A 7,388-nucleotide genomic window follows, 5' to 3' on the forward strand; every position below is an offset into this window, starting at 1 on the left:
TAAGGGCATTATTTACAAGGGAATTATTTTTATAAGGACATTATTCAGCGTTTCATCTGTCCAAGAGCCCCTGCCGGACGTGCTGTCCCGGGTGTCACCGCTCTGAGTCACGGCTCACGAGGGAAACGACCGGGTTTGCTCTGGGCTCTGGGCCCAGCGTCCAACCTCAGCACTTTCCTTCGGTCCACCTGGCCTCAGCTCCCTCCCAGATTTTCCCAGGAGCTCGTTAAAATAACGCTGAGGTTTTTCTCCTTCGGTGTTTGTGGAGGTTTTGGCGGGGAAGTTTCCTGCAGGGGAGCAAAACAGCGCGCGGGCAATCGGGGCCTCGTTTTGCTCGGCCCAAATAAACTCGCTGTGCTTTCAAAGCGGAGCCACGGGGAAAACGGGGCTGGGAACAAGGGTTTTGGGGTTGTTTTATCCCTAGTGAGGTTCACAAAATCACGGAATGGGTTGGGTTGGAAGGGAGTTTTAAGGGTCGTCCAGTCCTCCAAGCCCCAACATCCAGCCTGGCCTTGGGATCCAGGGGCAGCCACAGGTGCTCTGGGAATTCTACTCCAGGGCCTTCCCACCCTCCCAGGGAACAATTCCTGCCCAATATCTCATTGAAGATTTTCATGGGTTGTGCAGAAGCAGAAGAGGAAAATCTTTTGTGTGTGTTTAATTCAGGTCCACGTAATTTTGTATTTCAGTGTTGTCCTAAATTGAGATTTTCTTTTTAAGTGTATATTGAATTTTTCCTGCCTTGAATCCTGATCCGTTTTCCAGCAAATTCATGAAGGACAAAACTCGTTATTCTGGACTGTGTCCTCTAATTCTTAGTATTATTAACCCACTAAAACAAATCCAGTTGATCTGGCTTTGCAGTTCTGCCTCACATTTCAAAAACATTTTGCTGGCAAAGGAACTTTTTATTTGTGTTTTTCTGTTTTGAATGCAGCAGCGGACACTTGAGAACTGGGACAAAAGTGAGGCCTTGCACCATCCTGGCTGTCATCTCTTCTTTCAGAGCTGCAGGGACAGATGAGATGAGAATTTCAAACTCTTCAGTGCCCTGTCACTTGTTGGCCCGAGGAGCCACCAGCTGCTGCAGTCTGGTGTCACTTCCCAGGCACCTCCTGGGGGATTTAAATGAAGTTTTTCTTTAATTCAGCACCGGGGCCCTTCTTACATGACCTGGGATCTCTGGGAAGTGAGGATGTGGCAGGCAGGAGCTGCAGGAATGGTTCAGGAACCCCCAGGAAACGTCCCCAGAGTCCTGCCCTCATTTGTGCTCGGCCACCAAGTGCTGCTTGCAAGGGTCTGATGATTTTTCTCTCTTTATTATGGAAGATTTGGAGGCACCAGTGACAGGTTCTGTTTGCTCCTGGGTTTCCTGGAAGCCTGGGAGGGTCTTGGTCAGGATGGAGGAGGCAGCTGAGGACAGGGCAAGGAACTGGAAGTAGGTGTAGACCAGGAACCCAGCTGAGGGTCTGACATCTGAGACAAGCTGGGAACAGGGCTGGATTCACACCTGGAATGGGCTCAGGAGACATCCCCGGGCTCAGGTGATGCCTTGGGAAGGCTGAGCCGGAACAGAGACTGGACAGAGCTGGAGAATAAAGTAGAGATTTATTGAAAGGCCTTTAAGGATTCACCTTGGGCAGGACAAGAGCCTGGCCAGGGCTGCACCCAAGGTGGAACCAAAATGGACACAAAATGGACACAAAATGGATACAAAAATGGACAAAAAATGGTCACAAAATGGTCACAAAATGGACACAAAATGGACACAAAATGGTCACAAAATGGTCACAAAATGGACACAAAATGGACACAAAATGGGCACAAAATGGAGCCCCAGTCACGAGGTCTCACACTTTGATAAGTTTGGGTCCATTTGCACCTTGGGGTTTCATTGTCCAGTTCCAGCTCCAGGTTCTGCAGTCCCATCCTTCTTGTTTTCTCCCCTCAGCCACCGTTGTTTGTGCTTTTGGGCTGAACACTTGTCCCAGTTGTCCTCGGTGTGCAGCAGGAACAGGATTTGTTTTGTGTGGCTGCTGTGTGCAGAGAGCTGAGTGAGCCTGAGTGTGAGCTCAGAGCTGCACCTGGGCAGCACAGAACGTGGAACACTGCAAAGAGAAAAATTAAAGCATCACAGGAGTCCTGCAAAGGCTGCAGGGAAGACACAGGCAGGGTCCTGGCTGCATCCATAGGTGGGTGGGAGCTGGCATTCCAGATGTTTTGTGGCTCCTGGAGGCCAGTGGAAGCTCCCTTTGCCTGGCTGGTGCTGTGTCTCAGCTTGGGATCCCTGATATCCGCCGTGGAGTGAAAATACTTCCATGGAACTGCCTGTGTTGGCCTGGACAAGGGATAAATTATCAGGAGGATCCGTTGGTTGAGAAGTGCAGTTCGGAAAAGCATCATTTCTATGAATGAAAGAGGAATAATGCTGGAGATAAAACTCTAAAAATTGCCTTTGTGAGGAAAAACAGAGTTTTAGAGTTGGTCTTGGACCATGTTGGAGATGGCTTGGAACAACCTGGGATAGTGGAAGGTGTCCCTGGCCATGGCAGGGGCTTGGATCTGGATCTGGGTGACCTTTAAGGTGCCTTTTAAGCAAAATCACTCCAAGACTCTGTGATTTTATGATTCAAGCACGGCTCCGTGTGATGGTGCTTGGGACACTGATGACTCCCGATGTTAAAGTTAAGCTTGCTCAGAAGTTTTTCCAAGCCGGAGCCCCGTGGCAAAAGCTGGGAAGCCAATTTTGGCACCGGGGCAGCAAAAAAAACCCCAAAAAACAACAAAACCTTAAATAACTTTGGCACCTTTAGCACAGTTAGGCCTAGAAAAGCTCACTTTTCACACCCAGCACTTTGAGCTCATTATCCTATCTCCTGCAAAAACACCACGGGGGCATTGTTTGGCTGGTGAAGAGCAACAACAAAGGGCAACTGCTGAGCTGAGACGGCAGGAGAGAATTTCGGTGCCGAGGTGGAGGCTTTGATGTGGCACAGAACGGTGGCTCACACAACAAGCAGCCACTCTGAAATTACTTGCAGAATCACTTTTTAAAATGCAAAACCTGCGTTTAGGTTAATTGAACGCGCTCTGGCTCTTGGCTGCCTGGTGAAGCTGCAGAATCTAAATGCAAACCCAGGCTGCAGCTTGTTAGAAACGTGGGGAGGTCACTTCCAGATCAGGGTGGGTTTTGTTTCAAATTCACGATGAGTTTGCCAGACACAAACAAAACAATGTCGAAAACAAAACTCTTTTTTCTCACCTTTCCCCTTTCCCCACCCCTGGGGTGCTACAGAAAGAGCAGAGAGGCTCTGCCACCCCTCGCTCTGGTGGTTTGATGTTTTTGTGGCAGCAGAATCGAGGATTTGCAGCGCTGAGCTCTCTGCAAACCCGGCCAGACTCTTTCCCAGATGATTTACAAATTTTCGCCCAAAATAAGCGGAGTCACATCTTAGCAATTTTTGTTTTTCCTCTTCAAAAGTGGCTGCGGTTCGGTGGGTCCAGACCTCGCGTGGGGGATCCTCTTCCTTATTTAAATTCAGTGCTAGAACCAGAAGCAGAATCTCGCTGGTTCTAAGCCAGCTCCAAAAAAGCTCTGTCTATCTGAGAGTTTTACCTCAACATCTTTGAGGCACTTTTAAAAGTGTCCCCTCAGTTTCAGGAGTTTTGGCTTCACGGGGCATTTGAACTGCAAAATAAAGCAGAGCCTAAAGTGAGTAAATAAGGGGAGCAGGTGAGGGGATGGAAAACAAATCCTGGGAGCACCTGAGGGAGCAGGAAAGGGCTGAGCCTGGAGAAAAGGAGGCTCAGGGGGAACCTTGTGGCTCTGCACAAGCCCCTGACAGGACGGGCAGGGACAGGAGGAGAGGAAATGGCCTCAAATCGCACCAGGGCAGGCTCAGGGTGGAGATTGGGACAGAAAATTTCCCTGACAGAGTGCTCAGGCCTTGGGCTGAGCTGCCCAGGGAGGTTTGCAGTCACTGTCTGTGGCAGTGCTCAGGAGGAGTCTGGATGTGGCCCTTGGGGACAGGGTTTGGGTGATGCTGGTGGCACTGAGGTGGCACTGGGTGATCCTGAGGGGCTCTTCCCACTGTGGTGATCCTGGGATTTTTAACATGGCAAAGATACGGCTTGCTTTTTGGTGTGCCAAAGAACTTCTGACACTTCAGGCACTGACAGGAAAGAGAAAATTGCATCAACATTCATATCAGGAGTTGTGTTTTCCACAGCCCTTCAATAACCCCTGGCACTGAGTCTCCAGCCCCTTTCCTGTGGATGTCCCATCCCTGGCAGTGTCCAGGGTCAGCTTGGACAAGGCTTGGAGCAGCCTGGGACAGTGGAAGATGGGATCATTTGGATGATCCCAACCCTGCCCATGGGATCATCTGCATGAGCTTTAACCTTCGCACCTGGTTCTCTTCTGCAATGCAGCCACACGCACCCAAAACATTCCACGAGTTCCATCCCGGCGCTGGGGATGGATCTGATCCAGCTCTCAGCTCTGCCCTGGGATCAGAGTTTTCCTCGGATTGTGCAGCACGTACAGAACAACCCAGTCTCCAACACCTCAGCACCCAACCCGAGCACCTGCCTTGGAACCACGGAAATCCAGGCTCGGCTTTGGGAGAGGCTTTGGAAAGGCTTAGTCCTGACAGGTATCCCGGTGAGGTGAGGAATGCAGGGCAGCTGGCAGCTATAAATAGGCACCTGTGGCTTGCTGAGGATGATGTGAGAGGCTCCTCTCTGGCAGGAAAATTCCTCAGGGCAGGAAAATTCCTTCAGGAGCCAAAGGGCATCGCCGGGGTGTTTGAACCAATGTCAGGAGGTTCACACTGCATAAATATCAGAGATTTCAGGATAATGAGCCTTTAAATTCGGTACAGGGATAACACTCCAGTTCAGAGCTGTGCTATTCCCGGCTGGAAAGAGGAATAAAGCCATTGGCTGGTCCGTGAGCAGCTGTTTTTAAAAGACACGAGAGTATTGGTTAATCTCAGTGTGAATGCTCAGTCCTGTGTCAAGCTCAGGACTGTCTGTGTTTAATCTCTGCAGAGGAGAGATTTCACCTCCATTTCCTTCACCAGGCATTCCCAAATTTAATATCAGGAAGCTCGGTATGGGATGGGCTTCGTGGAGATGCTTCTTCTGCAGCTGAGGGTCGGGACTGGATGACTTTAAAGTCCCTCCCAATCCAGGCCATTCTGTAATTTCAGGATTTAGTTGGACAAACCCTCCAAGATCATCGAGTCCGACCAGCTCCCCCACCACAAAAAAGTGCCACTTTCGCCTGGCTTTTAAATCCCTCCAGGGATAACGAGCCAAGGGCTTCCCTGGGCAGCCTGCTGCAATATTTGCCAGCCCTTTCCATGAGGAATTTCCCCCCAAAATCCAACGGAAACGCCTCCAGAGCTGTTTTGGGGTGGGTGAAAAAGCAGGGAAGCAGCAAGTGCCCAAGCACCAATTAGCGCCAGCCAAGAGAGAGCAAAGAAAAGGGAGTTAAACCACAGAATCCACAGCTACTGAGCCCGGCCTGGCTCAACCGCAGAGCGCAGAATCCCCAACCACAGCAATCAGGTGACGCCACCAATATTCAGCACAGGGATCCGCAGAGAGCGGCTCCAGCTCCAGGAAACCCTTTTGGGAACGTTCCTTTTTCCGTGTCTGCAGACATCACCCCGGAGCAGCCTCACACGGGCTGGGCAGTTCTTTCTCTCAGCAGCTGGAGCAGGTGTTTTTGGGGTGTGGTGCTGATGGAAAGGAGGGAACCTGTGGGATTTTTGGGGCGCTGCAGTGTGAGCAGCAGGTGCCTTTTAGGCTTCCCCTAAAAATGAACACTCCCATGTGCTTTAACTGCACAGCTGGTCAAAAAAAATAAGGCCTTAAAATGGCACATCTGGCCTCAGATAATTCCTTCCAGTTTTTCCTAGGGGGGCTTTAAATGAGTGGAGCATGGATGGAGCCACTCAGGAGAAAAGGAGGCTCAGGGGGAACCTTGTGGCTCTGCACAAGCCCCTGACAGGAGGGGCAGGGACAGGAGGAGAGGAAATGGCCTCCAATCGCACCAGGGCAGGCTCAGGGTGGAGATTGGGACAGAAAATTTCCCTGTCAGAGTGCTCAGGCCTTGGGCTGAGCTGCCCAGGGAGGTTTGCAGTCACTGTCTGTGGCAGTGCTCAGGAGCAGTCTGGATGTGGCCCTTGGGGACAGGGTTGGGGTGATGCTGGTGGCACTGGGGTGGCTCTGGGTGATCCTGAGGGATTCTTCCCACCCCGGTGACTCCATGAAATAAAAGCAGGAGGCACCTGCACATCCAGCAAATATCCAGGGTGCCACAACTCACAGTTCATCTGCTCCCAGACTCAGCACCTCGAGGGCTGTGAGGAGTCTCCAGGATGGTTCCTCCCATCCAAAGGTCAGGTTCCTGCAAAGCCAAAGAGGTGAGATGGAGTTAAGCTGAGCTTTGGGTGACAGTCTGGATGTGGCCCTTGGGGACAGGGTTTGGGGTGGTGTTGTTGGCGCTGGGGTGGCCCTGGATGGTGCTGAAGGTTCCTTCCCACCTTGATGATCCTGGGATTCTGGAAAGTCTCCCCTCCCGACTCTGGCTCATGAATTCACCCCACTAAATCCCCTCACCCCACTCCACGCCTCCCCTGGTGCTGTGACCTTGTCCAAATCCATTTTGGAGGCTCAGCTCCAGGACAAACCTTTCCAGCCTCTCCCCGTGCTGCACTTCCATCCCCACAGCTCCCAGAGGACACAAGACTTGTTGTGCTCGGTGTAAATATCCAAAATAATAACGGGAAGCTTTTCATAGCCTTCAGAGCTCTGCCCTGAAGCTTCCAGCTGCAGATCCCATGTGGATTTCATTAGGACAGGATGATACTGGAAATTGGAATACAAGGATTGCCTGAGCAATAAAAAGGGGCAGTTCCCACCTAGTTAAACTCACAGCATCTTCTTACATCTCATCACTGCTCGTAACGGATTTCTGGAACTCCTATTAAAGAGACTTGGGCCTCTAAAAAGCTTTTTTTTAGCTGAAGTGGATCAGTTTGTGAAGTTCAATAAAACATTGCTCTCTTTGTCCTTCTGCTCCCAGAAATGCCAGCTTTGGGTTTTCCTTTCCTTTCCTTTCCTTTCCTTTCCTTTCCTTTCCTTTCCTTTCCTTTCCTTTCCTTTCCTTTCCTTTCCTTTCCTTTCCTTTCCTTTCCTTTCCTTTCCTTTCCTTTCCTTTCCTTTCCTTTCCTTTCCTTTCCTTTCCTTTCCTTTCCTTTCCTTTCCTTTCCTTTGTCCTCTACCAAGGCAGAAGGAATGATCCCTAAAAATCCCACAGGAAAAAAAAAAAAAAATCTGAGAAATACTCCTCAAATAATCCAACCCATCAGTTTGGA

At 50.5% G+C, this 7,388-nt stretch overlaps 1 long non-coding RNA gene across 1 annotated transcript; it reads right to left on the reverse strand.

The window, feature by feature from the left end:
- Positions 1 to 1,321: 1,321 nt before the first annotated feature.
- LOC120749071 (uncharacterized) lies at positions 1,322 to 6,853 on the reverse strand. The gene is made up of 3 exons (XR_005699518.2): positions 6,702 to 6,853; positions 6,300 to 6,418; positions 1,322 to 3,688 (listed from the first exon to the last, which is right to left on the reverse strand). It is a non-coding gene; the product is annotated as an uncharacterized LOC120749071 (long non-coding RNA).
- Positions 6,854 to 7,388: the final 535 nt, after the last annotated feature.

Source organism: Hirundo rustica, chromosome 2 (genome assembly GCF_015227805.2).
Source record: "Hirundo rustica isolate bHirRus1 chromosome 2, bHirRus1.pri.v3, whole genome shotgun sequence".
Classification (NCBI taxonomy): Eukaryota; Metazoa; Chordata; class Aves; order Passeriformes; family Hirundinidae; genus Hirundo; species Hirundo rustica.